At 39.0% G+C, this 17,989-nt stretch overlaps 1 long non-coding RNA gene across 1 annotated transcript; it reads left to right on the forward strand.

The window, feature by feature from the left end:
- The first annotated feature begins 8,210 nt into the window (after positions 1 to 8,210).
- On the forward strand, positions 8,211 to 14,279 carry LOC129644984 (uncharacterized). The gene is made up of 3 exons (XR_008711102.1): positions 8,211 to 8,507; positions 8,651 to 8,724; positions 14,102 to 14,279. It is a non-coding gene; the product is annotated as an uncharacterized LOC129644984 (long non-coding RNA).
- Positions 14,280 to 17,989: the final 3,710 nt, after the last annotated feature.

Here is a 17,989-nt window from a genome sequence, read left to right on the forward strand (position 1 = left end):
ATTCTAGCTTGTGTTTTTTTCCCTCATAAGTGGAGAAAAATTGTTTTTTATACTTGATTGGTCAAAACTGAACTTCACGTAGATTCTAGAGGCTCTATATTTAACAAAAGGTCATTTGATCTCATCCTAGCCCTCACACAGCCCTTGTAATTAAGTGATAATTTGGACGATTGTTAATCTTTGTAACTTGTACAGTGTAATCCTCAGATTCCCTCACATGGGCAGCTGGCAGAGGAACTCAGCAACCTTGCTGCTGGTCTGACCTGGCAACACCCTACCCAGTTCCCTCTTACCCCGAGAGTTGGCCTTTAACCAACCTTTTTCCAGGGGCTCAGGTTTTTACTGTTATGTTTCTCTGTCCTTTCTTCTTGAATACTTTACCTTAAGACAATAAGAAACAGGGAACTCAATATGTGTTCCTTTTGCCAAATTTAGTCAGGATGAGCCCATGCCTGTCTTTGAAAATTATTGTGGGAGAAATGGACATACCTATGTTAAATGTTTCAATGAGGAGATGAAATAATATATTTATTTCAGTTCAGTCGCTCAGTCGTGTCCGACTCTTTGCGACCTCATGAATTGCAGCACACCAGGCCTCCCTGTCCATCAGCAACTCCCAGAGTCTACTCAAACTCATGTCCATTTAGGCAACTATTATTTTTCATAATCTCTGGAAATGATGTGTTGACAGTGGAAGGCACCATAATGCAGTACCAGACAGACTTGAGTATGAATCCACTCTCTGCCCCAAAACTATCCACATGAATTTAAGGAGTGATTTAACCTCTAAATGTCTCAGTTTTCTCTTTGTAAAATGGAGAAGATAATAGTATTAACCTCATGAGTTTGTTGGGAGGATTAAGTCAGAACAATGACTGGTATATAGCAGCCACTCAATGAATGCCAGCTAAAAAGACTGCCTCACAGGAATACTCCTTAGATTTAGGAAAGTAAAAACAAGTAGGCAAACTTGCCAGGTCATGGTTGACAAAGCCAGAGTGAAGAACTCCGAAGAATATGTAAAAAATGTGAAGTTTCTCCTTTGGTTTCATACCTATGGTCTATGTTACTTTTTGATCTATCTATGTATGTTACATGATCTCTGTTACTTTTTGAAAATGTATCTAAGTGTGTGATTAGTTGCTCAGTTGTGTCCAACTCTTTGCTACCGGATGGACTGTAGACTGCCAGGCTCCTCTGTCCATGGAATTCTCCAGGCAAGAATACTGGAGTGGATTGCCATTCCCTTCTCCAGGGGCTCTTCCTGACCCAGGGATCAAACCTGGATCTTCTGCATTTCAGGTGGATTCTTTACTGTCTGAGCCACCAGGGAAGCCCCTGAAAATGTCTAGTTATTAATAATTTGCTTTCAAAAAGCTTTCATAATGTACACTGTGGAGAATAAAACACTTAAAAAACATGTTTATTCTCTGCTTTTGGAGCCCAGAAAAATAGATAAAACTTCTATTCTACATTCAGTGAATTTCAGGAATAGCTTGTTTATAAACTTGACATTGGAATGAAGTTGGCACATTGCTTCTCTGTTTAGTTCAGTTAGAGAGTTCTTTAAAGCTTAATGATGGAAATCTAGATCCAAATCTTAAAAATTAGAAAAGCTGTTTTATAATAATGCGACTTTCTCCAAACCCTCCCTGCCCTCCACCACAAGTATCAGTCTGTGGGCCTGAGAACTGTTTCTTTATGTAAATCAAGGCTCTCGTATACTGTATGCCAGTGCATTCAATCGATGTTTGTAGTAGTCATAGTGCTAAAGGTAGTGGTGTCCAAAAGCCAATAAGGAGCCTCTCTTCAAGGGGAGGAGAAATTGACCTGGGTGTAGGTCGAGCTCAAGCAAAATAAGGAGATTGTATCAGAGAGGTGGAGGAAAGTACTTTGGGGTTACAGAGAGGGTTTTGCTCACTTCTGTGAGTGGTGGCAAGTGAGGAGGGCCTAGCTGTGAGTAGTTTCATCAAGTAGAAGGTTAGGTGGTAGGACCCTAGGATAAAGAGACATTAAGACACGTGATGTTTTATAGGATTACAGATAATAGACTTTGAAATTAATTATTATAAAACCACAAATACATGTGTATAATATATTCTGAGGCATTTGACTAATACTGAAATGCTTTGTTCCTTCCCCAGATACTTTTATTTTGCCTGAGTATGTAAAACAATCATACATCCAAAAGGTTTATGTTGTAAAAAATAATGTTAATCAGATAGTGTTCCTCAGGCTTTATAATTTTTCTTGTTTCCTGTTATCTGTAAAAATTTTACAGATAAATAATATAAAACAATATATTGGTCATAATAAAATCCATCAGGTATTAATCTATATATATATCTCTTCTTCATATATTATCATGCAGATACACATGAGAAAGAAACAGAAAGCAATTATTTTCTTGGAAAAAGTGAAGCTACTTTGCTATATGTAAGGAAACATACAGGTTATGTTGTTTAAAGGTTAAATTGACTAATCTTTTAAAAGAGATTTTAAACATTTTTATTAATGAAATCAGTTATCTCCTACAAATTCATTACAAATTATTTAGCCTCTTAAATAGGGGCTTCCCTGATAGCTCAGTTGGTAAAGAATCTGCCTGCGATGCAGGAGACCCTGCTTTGATTCCTGGGTCAGGAAGATCCACTGGAGAAGGGATAGGCTACCCATTCCAGTATTCTTGGGCTTCCCTTGTGGCTCAGCTGGTAAAGAATCTGCCTGCAGTGTGAGAGACCTGGGTTCCATCCCTGGGATGGGAAGATCTCCTGGAGAAGGGAAAGGCTACCCACTCCAGTATTCTGGCCTGGAGAATTTCATGGACTCTATAGTCTATGGGCTCACAAGGAGTCGGACATGACTGAGCCACTTTCACTTTCATCCTCTTAAATATAGCAAAATTTGTATATTTTAAAATCTCTAAGGAAGAAATAATCGACTGTAATTAAATTACATAATATATAAAATTGAGCATGCTGTCACCTTTAGAGTCTGTTTCAAAAACTAAATTGTATGGATGTAATATAACATTCATGAGTGATGAATATATCACTTTAGAAACTGTTAATATTTTTAGGAATATTTCAGAAAAACTATTTCAGGAAAGATGTCTCAGATGTGAAAGCTGATTGATATACTTCATTGTGTATGCAAGCTTTCAAGCAGTGTCTTCACAGAAAATGCTTAAAATTGACAACTGATGAAGTCACTCTGTATTACCTGCTGGTCACTGCAAGTGGAATAAGGTTTTTCCTTTCCTATGCAGTGCTGACTCATGTAGCTGATTCCTTCCTCGCTTTTTTCTGTAGGTGCTTTGAAATATAAATTTAGGGAGTTTTTGCTAATCATCATTTATAAAGGCAAATATTTCTCTGTTTAATTTAACTTTTAGGTACTGTGAAAAGCAAGACAGGCACTGATTTAGTGTTTCAGGGAATCATCAGTGGTTATAAGATGGTATGTGAATCAAGCAGCCATTTTGTTGCTTTTACCAGAAACTAGAACAAAATGGTGGGAAGGGATATAAATGTTTTATGTACATATATATAACATAGATAATTGTAATACTTTGGGGTGCCAGTTTTAAAATTTTCTTTTAAGTTACTTTATCATTTAATGTAGACAAGAAACATTTATGAAATAAGGACAAATACAGGAGACTTGTTTATCTGAGATATTGTGAATGGCCTGTAGCAAGAATGGTGCCTCCTAGGCTCTGATATTGTTCAGCTTTGTCCAAACCAGGGTCTGTTTTCACTCACTGTGTAAGCAGGCAAGGTACTTACTTTCTCCCAGTTTTCTCTTGTACAATGGGTATAGTGATAGATCTCACTTCACTGGGTTGTGTAATAATTAAAATAAGACAAAACATGTAAGATAAACATGTCCATCATGTTTAAGCATGTCCATAAGATAAAACATGTCCATCACTGACTCAGTGGACTAAACTCAGGCAGTTGGTGATGGACAGGGAGGCCTGGCGTGCTGCAGTCCATGGGGTCACAAAGAGTCAGACGTGACTGAGTGACTGAACTGACTGAACTGAAAACGTGTAAAGAACTTAGCACATTGGTATTTAGAAAGCATCCAGAAATGTTTTAATTAATATTCATATTAATAACATAGTAAAGAAATAAAAATTGATGATAAGAAGTAATAGGGATAAAGTGGTATGAAAAATAAAGCCAGTTTTAGAGTAGTCTATTTAGGTTAAATAGACTGGGTCACATTCCTGTTGTAGATATTACAATCTCTGAATATATTGTCATTCAATAAACATAATTTAAATGAAATTTATCATAATATAGGGGAAAAAAACTTCAAGTTAAAAAATTCCATAACTAAACTCTGAAATCAAAAGCTTTTTTAGAGAATGTTTGACACTAATTGTATATATGTTATATTTGGTTACATACTTAAAACTCAACATTCAGAAAACTAAGATCATAGCATTTGGTCCCATCACTTCATGGCAAATAGATGGGGAAACAGTAGAAACAGTGACAGACTTTATTTTTTGGGGCTCCAAAATCACTGCAGTTGGTGACTGAAGCGATGAAATTAAAAGATGCTTGCTCCTTGGAAGATAAGTTATGACCAACATAGTCAGCATATTTAAAAGCAGAGACATTACTTTGCCAACAAGGGTCCATCTAGTCAAGGCTATGGCTTTTCCAGTACTCATGTTTGGATGTGAGAGTTGGACTATAAAGAAAGCTGAGTGCTAAAGAATTGATTCTTTTGAACTGTGGTGTTGGAGAAGACTCTTGAGAGTCCCTTGGACTGCAAGGAGATTCAGTCAATCCTAAAGGAAATAAGTCCTGAATATTCATTGGAAGGACTGATGTTGAAGCTGAAACTCCAATACTTTGGCCACCTGATGAGAAGAACTAACTCATTGGAAAAGACCCAGATGCTGGAAAAGACTGAAGGTGGAAGGAGAAGGGGATGACTGAGGATGAGATGGTTGGATGGCATCACCGACTCAATGGACTTGAGTTTGAGTAAACTCCAGGAGTTGGTGATGGACAGGGAAGCTTGGCGTGCTACAGTCCATGGGTCGCAAAGAACTGGACACGACTGAGCAACCGAACTGAACTGAACATATGTATATGTGTGTGTATATATGCTTAAATGTATTTTTAGTTGTGAGTAAAAAACTCATCGTTAAAAATAGACCAACTCTTGAAAAAAAATGTATAGCATAATAAAAATGAAAATTTTATTAATACCTGGAATAAGATTGCCTTATCTGTAAGAATTCTTTGCTTCTGGGAGGATATTCTTGTGAAATTGGAATTGGCCTATTAATAATCAGCATGGTGGGCTTTTCATTACTGTCAAGGTAGCATTTCAGTCTTTAGATGTGTAGGTAATAGTACTGGCTACTGTGTGTACAGAAATTTAAAAAGCAGGCACATGCCATTTTTAAAGGACAATCTCCCTCTAGCTCTTTGTGTTTATAAAGATAGATTTTAAAGAATATCTAGATGGCTATATATGAAGTATGTGGATCTTAATATCTATATCGGAGAAGGCAATGGCACCCCACTCTAGTACTCTTGCCTGGAAAATCCCATGGATGGAGGAGCCTGGTAGGCTGTGGTCCATGGGATTGCTGAGGGTCGGATATGACTGAGCGACTTCACGTTCACTTTTCACTTTCATGCATTGGAGAAGGAAATGGCAACCTACTCCAGTGTTCTTGCCTGGAGAATTCCAGGGATGGGGAAGCCTGGTGGGCTGCCGTCTATGGAATCACACAGAGTCGGACACGACTGAAGTGACTTAGCAATAGCAATAATATATATATATATATATATATATATATATATATATCTATCTGTATATCCACATCTATTCTTTAAAATCTAGATCATTAGATATCTAGATCTCTTTATATGATCCAGAAATATATCTACATCTCTGTTTACATAGATATATAGATGAAAGTGAAAATGTTAGTCACTCAGTCGTATCCAACTCTTTGCAGCCCCATGGACTGTAGCCCACGAGGCTCCTCTGTCTATGGGATTTCCCAGGCAAGAATACTGGTGTGGGTTGCCATTCCATTCTCTAGGGGATCTTCTTGATCCAGGGATCAGGTTTCCTGCATTGCAGGCAGATTCTTTACAGTCTGAGCCACCAGGGAAGCCCTAGATAGATAGATATCCAGATATATATTCATACTTATCTATCTATCATCTATTGATATAGAGACTATCAATCTGAATTATATGACTATAGATATCAATATCTATATATTCTTTAAATCCATATGGATAGATATCCATACACTTTTATAGAATCAGGTGGTATATGTGTGTGTGCACACACAGTGTTATTTCAGCCTTCCTTCACCTTCTCTCCACTGTGTTGCTGACAGTAATTCTTCTACCTCAGGACCAACACATGACCTCCTTGAGATACGCCTTCCCTCAGTTGGGGAGAGTTGCCAGATAGAGCAGCTCTGTCAACTCTGTCATCAGGGATGCTTCATGCTTCTTTCCCTTCCTGCTTTTCCCGCTTTCCCCTTTCCATGACCTCTCCATTGCTTTCCTCCTATCCTTTTACTTTGACCCTATTTATGGGTGAGGGAGTGTTCAGTTCTGCATGTTTCCTGCCTCTAATCCTTTTCAACTGTTTTATTAGTAAGTCAATGGTTAGGAGGGTAGCACATACCAACACACAAGGGTGTGACTCCTCCTGATCCACCTCTGTCCACTCCCTTTCCAAGCTGTACAGGTTGAGAACTTGGTAAGTAACAGTCAGGCCTGCCCTCTGTGTATTGTGACTGTTGGGTGAAACAATAGAACCTCATACAGCTGCGTGGTCATCTCGGTAACATGCTGAACACTTTAGAACATTATCTCTATTTAGGTACCTAATTCTGTATGTAGGTATCATTTTCTTATTTTTATAGACAAGAAATCTGAGGTTTACAGAAATTGATAATGTGGTGGTGGTGTTGGGAGGGGCCCTTGGGTTTGAACCTTCGTCTGTGTAACTCCAGAGGCCATAGCTGTAACAGCTAGGCTTATTGCTTCAATTTTGTTTTATTTGAAAGTCTATGTTTTTCCCACATAATAACCTAATGACATCAGGATAGGTGAAATATGCAACTTTAGCTTATGAGAAACAGATGTTTGAGGTACATGACCAACTGTCGACTGGAAGACTCATTTTCCTCCACATTTTTCTTCAGTGAGATATCATTTGGGAAAAAAAAAACAAACCAACTTTCTCATTTTGTTTTAGTTGAGAACATTTTAAAGATTTGAAAGACAGAACACGCTTGTAACAAACGACTTATAATAGAGAAAGCAACTAGTTTTTAGAAAATTCAGGTTGCAAATTAGCAGTAATAATGGTGATAATAATGATCCAGTGCCTTTCTTCTGAGCAGACCCAGATGATTTATAAGATGTGAGGGTAAACATCATTTTACTCCCACCCCAACCAGAGCAGTCAAAGTGACAGTGTACAGCTTGCTGGCGCCGTGCTCTCTACCGGGCCCCGGAATATTTGAGAGCTTTGTATTGCAGATGTCAAAACCGATTTAATAATTAATCATTTAGGGAATAAAAATCTAGGTTCTTGTTCTGCATTTAGAAAAACACTAATTGAATACATAACCATAAAGTTTTTTATTTTCACTTACCTGGTCTCTGCAGAAATGAAAATCTAGAGTTCTATTTGTTAAAAGCTATAGAAATGCATGTACACAGCAGTTTAATTTGAATTAATATGGGTGTAATAATATGTGCATGATTAAGGGTAGGAATTTTTATTACGGGAATAAATCTCCTAGTTTTTAGACAAAAAGAGTTTTGTTTCAGGAACTGTTTAAATTTGGTTTCTTCCCTAGTGCTTTCTGACTGGTGCTTCTGAATGAAAATAATGACTAATTAGTGTGAAATCCTGTTTGAATGATAGGATTTCTGGGAAAAGAATTATCAAATTATTTTACATATCCTAGTCATTTGTAAATTGTTGTGTATGATTCCCTCAGAGGGATTAATTTTCTCAGCAATTCATTATAAAACATTTGGACAAGTTTTTACTCTAATCTTTGGGATGACTTGTAGGCCTATTATAGTTTTTGCCATAAGTCAAAATGTGCTTATGAGAACGTCTTAAAGGCCCATGGGAAGCCAGGTCCCACCCTGGGGTGGAGGGAGCTTTGAAGCCACATCTACATGCAGGTGACTCCAGACCACACAGGAAATTCTCAGGGATCTGACAGTGTCACGGAAGCAGCCCAAACTATAGCAGGGCCTTCTCTTCCCTGTAACCCTATATTCTTTTCTATCCATTCTCAGCTTTTGAAATCTTTTGTATAAATAGGATTTATGAAAGCCATTTATTCAAACCCTAATCTAATACCCAGGTTTCTCTATCTCTTCTGGAGGCTGAGTTAGCTTTCCTCATAGCTGTAAGAAAAATATTCCTGGTTTCTCCATACTGGAATCACATCACTTCATGTGTAAATAAGAGGCAGTCAGGTGAGCTGGAAAAAGCAACAGCCTGGACTTCAAAACAGCTGGATTCTAGTTTGGCCATGCTCTTAGCTAGTCCTAGCCTAGTGATCTTGAACAAATCATTGGACACAATTCAGTGATGTCTCTGTCCTCTCTTTGTGAAACAGAATTTCATAACTGGAAGAAATCCTGGATTAGAGCAAGGAACAGAAATTCAAGTGTCTAGACTGAGGAATCATAGGTAATGTATGAAATGGGCCTGATGTCAGATAATAGAAAGTGATGACAAGGACTTCCCTGGCGGTCCAGTGGTTAAGACTCTGAGCTTCCAAAGCAGGGTGGTGAGGATTTGATCCCTGGTCTGAGAGCTAAGGTCTCACATACCACAAGGCCAAAAAAATTAAAAAAAAAAAGTGATGATGATATGGTTTACTAGTGATCCAGTGCCCAGTCTACTAGACTTGGGCCAGTAGTGATCCAGTGCCCAGTCTACTAGACTCTGCCCAGACTTGACCTTTATATGTTTCAGGTGTGCTAAGTCACTTCAGTCATGTCTAACTCTTTGTGACCCTGTGGACTGTAGCCCACCATTCTCCTCTGTCCATGAGATTTCCCAGGCAAGAATACTGGAATGGGTTGCCATGCCCTCCTCCAGGGGATCTTCCAGACCCAGGGATCAAACCCACATCTCTTATGTCTCCTGCATTGGCAAACGGCTTCTTTACCACTAGCACCACCTGGGAAGCCCCATAGAAGACCATAAATCCAGATTTATTGTGAAATCCTCTGATGTCCAAGTGTTCTTAAATATTTGAAAAAATAAAAACACCTCACATATCTACCAGGGGGACTTGGTATGCAGGTGGTCACTTCGTGATCCTTAGTAAGGGGTCTAGGGAGTCCCCACAGCCGCCTTTAGCAGGGACTCAAGGGATGAGTCCCCCCTTGAGATAGGCACTGGGGGCAGACCGCTTCATGGTCATGGAGAGGGCTGCTAAGGATATTTGTTGTTTTTCTTCACCTAGTTTGTAGGAGATTTGAATTTTGAGTCATGGGTTGCATCAGAACTAGAGTAGGTATACCAGCAGAGAAGGATTTCCAGGACCACATTCTCTACTGAAATTCTGTGCATGTTTTTCTGGTTTAGTAGCATATCCAACAAAAGAACAAACAGCAAAGGCAGTGTGCTGAATGACTAGTGTTCAAATTGTTCCATTGCCTGATGGGACTGTACTGAAAAGAGGACTATCTCCATGGGAGGCAGGTGAAGTTTGATACCCCTGTATATTAGCTGGCAAAAATCTCTTTAAGAAATCAATTTAAATATATTTCAGAGCAGGCCTTTAGAAAATCTCTGTCTTACATGCAAAGAGTCAGTAGAACAGTGTTTTGAAGAGTTCTACTTAGAAATGGTAACCTCTCTCAGCCTCAGTTTCTTCATCTGTAAAATGAACATTAGAATAGCAATTTTTAAGCTGAAGTATAGTTAATTTTGGGCTTCCCAATTGGCACTAGTGGTAAAGAAGCCACCTGCCAATGCCGGAGACCTAAGAGATGCAGTTTCTATCCCTGGGTTGGGAGGATCCCCTGGAGGAGGGCATGGCAACCGACTCCAGTGTTCTTGCCTGGAGAATTCCATGGACAGAGGAGCCTGGTGTGCTATGGTCCATGGGGTCGCAAAGAGTAGGACACGACTGAAGTGACTTAGCATGCATAGTTAATGCATGCATAGTTAATTTATGATGTGTTGTTTCAAGTATATGGCAAAGCGATTCAGTTCCATACACTCATACACACACACACACACACACACATATACACACACATATTTTTTTCAGATTCTTTTCCATTATAGGTTATCACAAGATACTGAGTATATTTCCCTGTGCTATACAGTAGATATTTGCTGTTTACTTATTTTATATATAATAGTGTGTCAATGGCACCCTACTCCAGTACTCTTGCCTGGAAAATCCCATGGACGGAGGAGCCTGGAAGGCTGGAGTCCATAGGGTCACTGAGCGTCGGACAAGACTGAGTGACTTCACTTTCACTTTTCACTTTCATGCATTGGAGAAGGAAATGGCAACCCACTCCAGTGTTCTTGCCTGGAGAATCCTGGGGACGGGGGAGCCTGGTGGGCTGCCGTCTATGGGGTCGCACAGAGTTGGACATGACTGAAGTGACTTTGCAGCAGTAGCAGTGTGTATATATAATCCCAAACCCCTAATTTATCTCTTCCCCACCCACCAATATCCCCGCTGGTCACTATAAGTTTGTTTTCTATGTCTGAGCCTATTTCTGTTTTGTAAATGAGCTTGTTTGTAGTTTTTCTAGATTCCACATATAAGTGATATCCTATGATATTTGTCTTTTTCTGTCTTGCTTACTTCACTTAGGATGATAATCTCTAGATCCACCCATGTTGCTACAAATGACATTATTTCATTCTTTTTTATGGCTAATATTCCACTGTATATATGTACCATATCTTTACCCATTCATCTGTCAATGGACATATAAGTTGTTTCCATGTCTTGGCTCTTGTAAGTAGTGCTGCTGTGTGAACATTGGAATGCATGCATCTTTTTGAATTATAGTTTTTTCTGCATCTATGCCCAGGAGTTGGATCACAGGATTGTATGGTAACTCTATTTTTAGTTTTTTAAGGAACCTCTACACTGTTCTTCATAGTGACTGCACCAGTCTTTTTATTCCCACCATCACTGTAGGAGGGTTCCTTTTTCTCCATATAATAGCAATATTAATACCTATATTACTAGAGTTATTGTGAGGATATGATAAATCAGATAGTACATGAAAAATTCTTTGAAAAGTGCCTGCTGCCTGAGCACTAAACAAGCCATTATTTTACCTACACCATCTCAGACTTAGTTCCACTTGTCAAGACTGAGGTAGAAATAGTAAATAAGTATTGCTCTGGGTAGACTTTTCAAAAATATATCGAGGGCTTCCCTGGGCACTCAGTGCTTAAAAATCCACCTGCCAGTGTAGGAGACAAGGGTTCGATCTGATCTGGGAAGATCTCACATGCTGCGGAAAAATTAGGCCCAGGCACCACAAGTCTACCTTGTGCTCTAGAGCTTGGGAGCTGCAACTCCTGAGCTCACATGTCCTGGAGCCCTGCTCGACAATAAGAGAAGTCATCACAGTGAGAAGCCCATGCACCACAACTACAGAGTAGCCCCTCAAAATAAAATAAATAACCAAATAAAATAAATAAATAAAAAAGTTTAAAAAACCTATATCTCTATTCTATTACAAAATATATTGAGAACATATACATGTATATGCATTATGACTAGCATAAATTGATCAATATCTATAAATGATCAGCAAATTAGTAAGTTGGACTTGTGTTAACATTGTTGTTTCCTCCCTGGTGCTTTGTGGGTTTATTTTTTATTTTTCACTTTTTAGCTGTGCTGGGTCTTCATTGCTGTGCAGGTTTTTCTCTAGTTGCGGTCCTCAGGCTTGTCATCATGGTGGCTTCTCTTGTTGCCGAGCATGAGTTCTAGGCTTGCAGGCTCAGTGATTGTGTCTCATGGGGTTACTTGCCCCACAGCGCATGGAATCTTCCTGGAGCAGAGAACCAGTGTCCCCTGCAAACTCTTAACCACTGGACCACTAGGGAAGTCTTGCTTTGCATGTTTAAACTGAATAGTGTTGTCAGTATTATCAAATGCCTGCTGATTATACTACATTAATATTTTCCCTAACTAGGCAATATACTGACATTTAAAAAATATTTAATGTTACAAGTGCCCATAATTAGTAGAGCAAAGTTCAGTTAAATAGTGAAATTATTAGGTTAAAACTTAAATGTCAGTAGAGGCACAATCTCCTAATTTGGGGCAATTATCTGGTTCATTGCCTTTGCTCTGACATATATGTCATGATATACATACAAGGTAGGGCTTAGAGAAGACAATTTAATTAGTTTTTTTTTTCATTTACACTTTATTGCAACTCCTAGTGGTGAAAAAATTAGGCTGATGAACCAGTTGCTCTGCATCTGAATTACCAAAATATAAAAGCATGATGAAATGTTTTATCGAAACATGGTATTTGTTTTAGAAGAGCAAATGAAGACTATTTGTTACATAGAAGATGTGCCAGCATTGTTAATTTTAGCTTTCATAAATGTAGTAATCACATTGAAGTATTTAACATGGTAAAGTCAGAAGCTATAAATTCTATTGACTCTAATTTTGAAATTTCAATAGTTTGAATATCCTTCTATGAATGGAAACACTATAGAGTAGTTTTTAAGTAATTTTAGTGGTTTCTGCAAATATGGATTCAATTACTTCTAAATTATGCATCAAGAATTTTGAACACCGTTCAGTGTGTAATCAACTTTTTGGTTATAAAGACTATTTCTTCATCCTTTGAAAGCACAAAAACTAAACAATAATCCATGATTTTTCCGTTTATTAATTTAAGCTTTTGTTTAAAAATAAGCCATTCTTAGAAACATAACTGAATAGTAAGAAGCAGATATAATTACATACACGCCATTTAATTCTTCTTATTTTCGTTTAATACTGCGAGGATTTGAAACGATTGCTTCTCTTCATGAGCATCTTTCTGTAAATGTGGTAACCTAATATATTTATACTTTAACCAAGTATAAATGAATAAATCTACTTTTGAAATAACATTAAGGCAATGATTAGTTGAGCATAATTTAATTTGTATTTTACCTTTTATGGTTTTTCCATCAATTATGTATTTCCGGTAATATACTTTATAGTTTGAGAGAAGAGTAAATTAGAAGGGAAGGGACCATATGAACTGGGAATGAGACCGCATTTATTTCACATGTATGTGATGAACATATGTATATTTGGCAAAAAAAAATGGCTTGGAAATCAAGTTCTTTGGAAATGTTTGTCAGTGTTTGAGATTGCTGATCTGTGTCAAAAGGTACTAAGACTATGTTGGTAATGGAATATTTTGAGAAAGTGATCTTACTGTAAACTAGTTTATCCTATGCTACCTATAAAATATGAGTTTGTCAAGAATTCAGTGCTTTTGCTGAACTGCTATCTCTGTGAAGGTAGGAATCACCTGGTTCCTTACCTTGGCCCACCAGCCCTGCATGTGGGATCATCCGTTTCTCACGAGCCTCACCTTCTGCCCTTCTGCTTGCTAACAGCATTCCAGCTGCAATGACCTCCTTCAGCTCCTGAAACTCACCCTGCTCCTTTCTCTGTCTGAGACTTACCTAACTGTCATCTTAGTTCAACTTGACCATAAGATTTGTTTCCTAGGCATGTGGCTGTTATCATGCTGCTGCTAAGTTGCTTCAGTCGTGTCCGACTCTGTGCAATCCCATAGACAGCAGGCCACCAGGCTCCCCTGTCCCTGAGATTCTCCAGGCAAGAACACTGGAGTGGGTTACCGTTTCCTTCTCCAATGCATGAAGGTGAAAAGTGAAAGTGAAGTCGCTCAGTCATGTCTGACTCTTAGCTACCCCATGGACTGCAGCCTACCAGGCTCCTCTGCCCATGGAATTTTCCAGGCAAGAGTACTGGAGGGGGGTGCCATTGCCTTCTCTGGGCTGTTATCATAATTGCCTACTTACCTTGTAGGAAAGTGAGCGTGGTGAAGACAGAAGGCAAGTTTTCCTTCTTCATGGCTCTGCCTCACTGCTAGGCATAGTATCCTGCCTGCAGCAGAAGAACAGTGTATGTTTGTTGAATTCCCCAGCATTTAACCCACTGAATACTTGAAAAATCATATACTAAAGTTGTTACTAAGCCAATATATTGTTTTCAACAAATTTTCCAGCTCTAAAATCCAAATCCAAACTGTTTTATATAATGTGTGCTGCTGCTGCTGCTAAGTCGCTTCAGTTGTGTCCGACTCTGTGCGACCCCATAGACGGCAGCCCATAATGTGTGCCCAGGTACAAATGAAATTATTTATATTTACATGCTCTTAGAGGGCACAGTTAAATGCTCCAAAGCAAATGCTGACTTTGTTATATTTGCTAGCTGCATGGATTATTTTGAATATGCTACTGGAGTTCAGTGGACAAAAAACTCCAGAAAGAATGGAGAGACGGACGGAGCAAAGCAAAAACAACACCCATTTGTGGATGTGACTGGTGATGGAAGTAAAGTCCGATGCTCTAAAGAGCAATATTGCACAGGAATCTGGAATGTTAGGTCCATGAATCAATGCAAATTTGAAGTGCTCAAATAGGAGATGGCAAGAGTGAACATTGACATTTTAGGAATCAGCAAACTAAAATGGACTGGAATGGGTGAATTTAGCTAAGATGACCATTATATCTACTACTGTGGGCAAGAATTACCTAGAAGAAATGGAGTATATATCATAGTCAACAAAGGAGTCTGAAATGCAGTACTTGGATGCAATCTCAAAAACGACAGAATGATCTCTGTTCATTTCCAAGGCAAACCATTCAATATCACAGTAATCCAAGTCTATGCTCCGACCAATAATGCTGAAGAAGCTGAAGTTGAATGGTTCTGTGAAGACCTACATGGCCTTCTAGAACTAACACCCAAAAAGATGTCCTTTTCATTAGAGGGGACTGGAATGCAAAAGTAGGAAGTCAAGAAATACCTGGACTAATGGGCAAATTTGGCCTTGGAGTACAGAATGAAGCAGGGCAAAGGCTAATAGAGTTTTGCCAAGAGAATGCACTGGTCATAGCAAACACCCTCTTCCAGCAACACAAGAGAACACTCTACACATGGACATCACCAGATGGTCAATACCGAAATAAGATTGATTACATTCCTTGCAGCCAAAGATGGAGAAGCTCTATAGAGTCAGCAAAAACAAGACTGGGAGCTGACTGTGGCTCAGATCATGAACTAGTTATTGCTAAATTCAGACTTAAATTGAAGAAAGTAGGGAAAACCACTAGACCATTCAGGTATGGCCTAAGTCAAATCCCTTATGACTATACAGTGGAAGTGACAAATAGATTCAAGGGATTAGATCTGATAGAGTGCCAGAAGAACTATGGACAGAGGCTCATGCCATTGTACAGGAGGCAGTGATCAAGACCATCCCCAAGAGAAAGAAATGCAAAAAGGCAAACTGGTTGTCTGAGGAGGCCTTACAAACACCTATGAAAAGAAGAGAAGTGAAAGCCAAAGGAGAAAAGGAAAGATATACCCATTTGAATGCAGAGTTCCAGAGAATAGTAAGGAGAGATAAGAAAGTCTTCCTCAGTGATCAGTGCAAAGAAATAGAGGAAAATAATAGAATAGAAAATTAGAGATATCTTCAAGAAAATTAGAGATACCAAGGGAGCATTTCATGCAGAGATGGGCACAATAAAGGACAGAAACGGTATGGACCTAACGGAAGCAGAAGATATTAAGAAGAGGTGGCAAGAATACACAGAAGGACTGTACAAAAAAGATATTCACAACCCAGATAACCATGATGGTGTGATCATTCACCTAGAGCCAGACATCCTGGAATGCGAAGTCAAGTGGGCTTTAGGAAGCATCACTATGCACAAAGCTAGTGGAGGTGATGGAATTCCAATTGAGCTATTTCAAATCCTGAAAGATGATGCTGTGAAAGTGCTGCACTCAATATGCCAGCAAATTTGGGAAACTCATCAGTGGCCACAGGACTGGAAAAGGTCAGTTTTCATTCCAGTTCCAAAAAAAGGCAATGCCAAAGAATGCTCAAACTACCACACAATTGCACTCATCTCACACACTAGCAAAGTAATGCTCAAAGTTCTCCAAGCTAGGCTTCAGCAATACGTGAACTGTGAACTTCCAGATGTTCAAGTTGGTTTTAGAAAAGGCAGAGGAACCAGAGATTAGATTGCCAACATCTGCTGGATCATCGAAAAAGCAAAAGAGTTCCAGAAAAACATCTGCTTCTGCTTTATTGACTTTGCCAAAGCCTTTGACTGGGTGGATTGCAACAATTCTGGAAAATTCAAGACATGGGATAACCAGACCACCTGACCTGCCTCCTAAGAAATCTGTATGCAGGTCAAGAAGCAACAGTTAGAACTCTACATGGAACAACAGACTGGTTTCAAATTCAGAAAGGAGTACGTCAAGGCTGTATATTGTCACCCTGTTTATTTAATTTATATACAGAGTACATCATGATAAATGCTGAACTGGATGAAGCACAAGCTGGAATCAAGATTTCCAGGAGAATTATCAATAACCTCAGATATGCAGATGACACCACCCTTATGGCACAAAGTGAAGAAGAACTAAAGAGCCTCTTGATGAAAGTGAAAGAGGAGAGTGAAAAAGTTGGCTTAAAGCTCAACATTCAGAAAACTAAGATCATGGCATCCAGTCCCATCACTTCATGGCAAATAGATGAGGAAACAGTGGAAACCCTGGCTGACTTTATTTCTGGGTGCTCTAAAATCACTGCAGATGGTGATTGGAGCCATGAAATGAAAATACGCTTGTTCCTTGGAAGAAAAGTTATGACCAACCTAGATAGCATAATAAAAAGCAGAGACATTACTTTACCTACAAAGGTCCATCTAGTCAAAGTTATGGTTTTTCAAGTAGTTATGTGTGGATGTGAGAGTTGGACTATAAAGAAAGCTAAGCGCCAAAGAACTGATGCTTTTGAACTGTGGTGTTGGAGCAGACTCTTGAGAGTTCCTTAGACTGCAAGAAGATCCAACAAGTCCATCCTAAAGGAAATCAGTCCTGCAAATTCATTGGAAGGTCTGATGTTGAAGCTGAAACTCCAATACTTTGGCCACTTGATGTGAAGAACTTACTGAAAAAGACCCTGATGCTGGCAAAGACTGAAGGTAGGAGGAGAAGGGGATGATAGGATGAGATGGTTGGATGCCATCACCGACTCAGTGGACTTGAGTTTGAGTAAACCCTGGGTGTTGGTGATGGACAGGAAGGCCTGGCATGCTGCAGTCCAAGGGGTCGCAAAGAGCTGGACATTCTTGAGCGGCTGAACTGAACTGAATTTGATTATTTCAAGTTCAATCTCTTGAACTTTAAAGGCATATTCTCTAAAACAAAGATAATAATGCTTCCCTTTTAGTATTGTGAGGCTTAAATGAATATATGAAGTGATCTTGGCATGTTATAAGTATGAAATATATGTTTTCCTTTTAATGTTTTTATAATGAATACTGTTTCTGTGTGCTCCGTCACAGTCATGTCTGACTCTTTGTGACCCCATGAACTGTAGCCTGCCAGGCTCCTCTGACCTTGGGATTTCCCAGGCAAGAATACTGGAGTGGATTGTCATTTCCTCCTCCAGGGTGTCTTCCCAACCCAGGGATAGAACTTGTATCTCTTGTGTCTCCTGCATTGGCGGGTGGATTCTTTACCATTGACCCTCCTGGGAAGCCTGATAATGAGTACTGTTAGCGTAGAAACCCTAGCATCTGTATAAGTAGCTGCAATGTTAGATAATTGTCATGGTCAGATTTGCTTCTTCTGTAATAGAGTTTCTTCAGAAATGGTATTTGTATC

The sequence above is a fragment of the Bubalus kerabau genome, chromosome 2, assembly GCF_029407905.1.
Source record: "Bubalus kerabau isolate K-KA32 ecotype Philippines breed swamp buffalo chromosome 2, PCC_UOA_SB_1v2, whole genome shotgun sequence".
NCBI classification, from domain to species: Eukaryota; Metazoa; Chordata; class Mammalia; order Artiodactyla; family Bovidae; genus Bubalus; species Bubalus kerabau.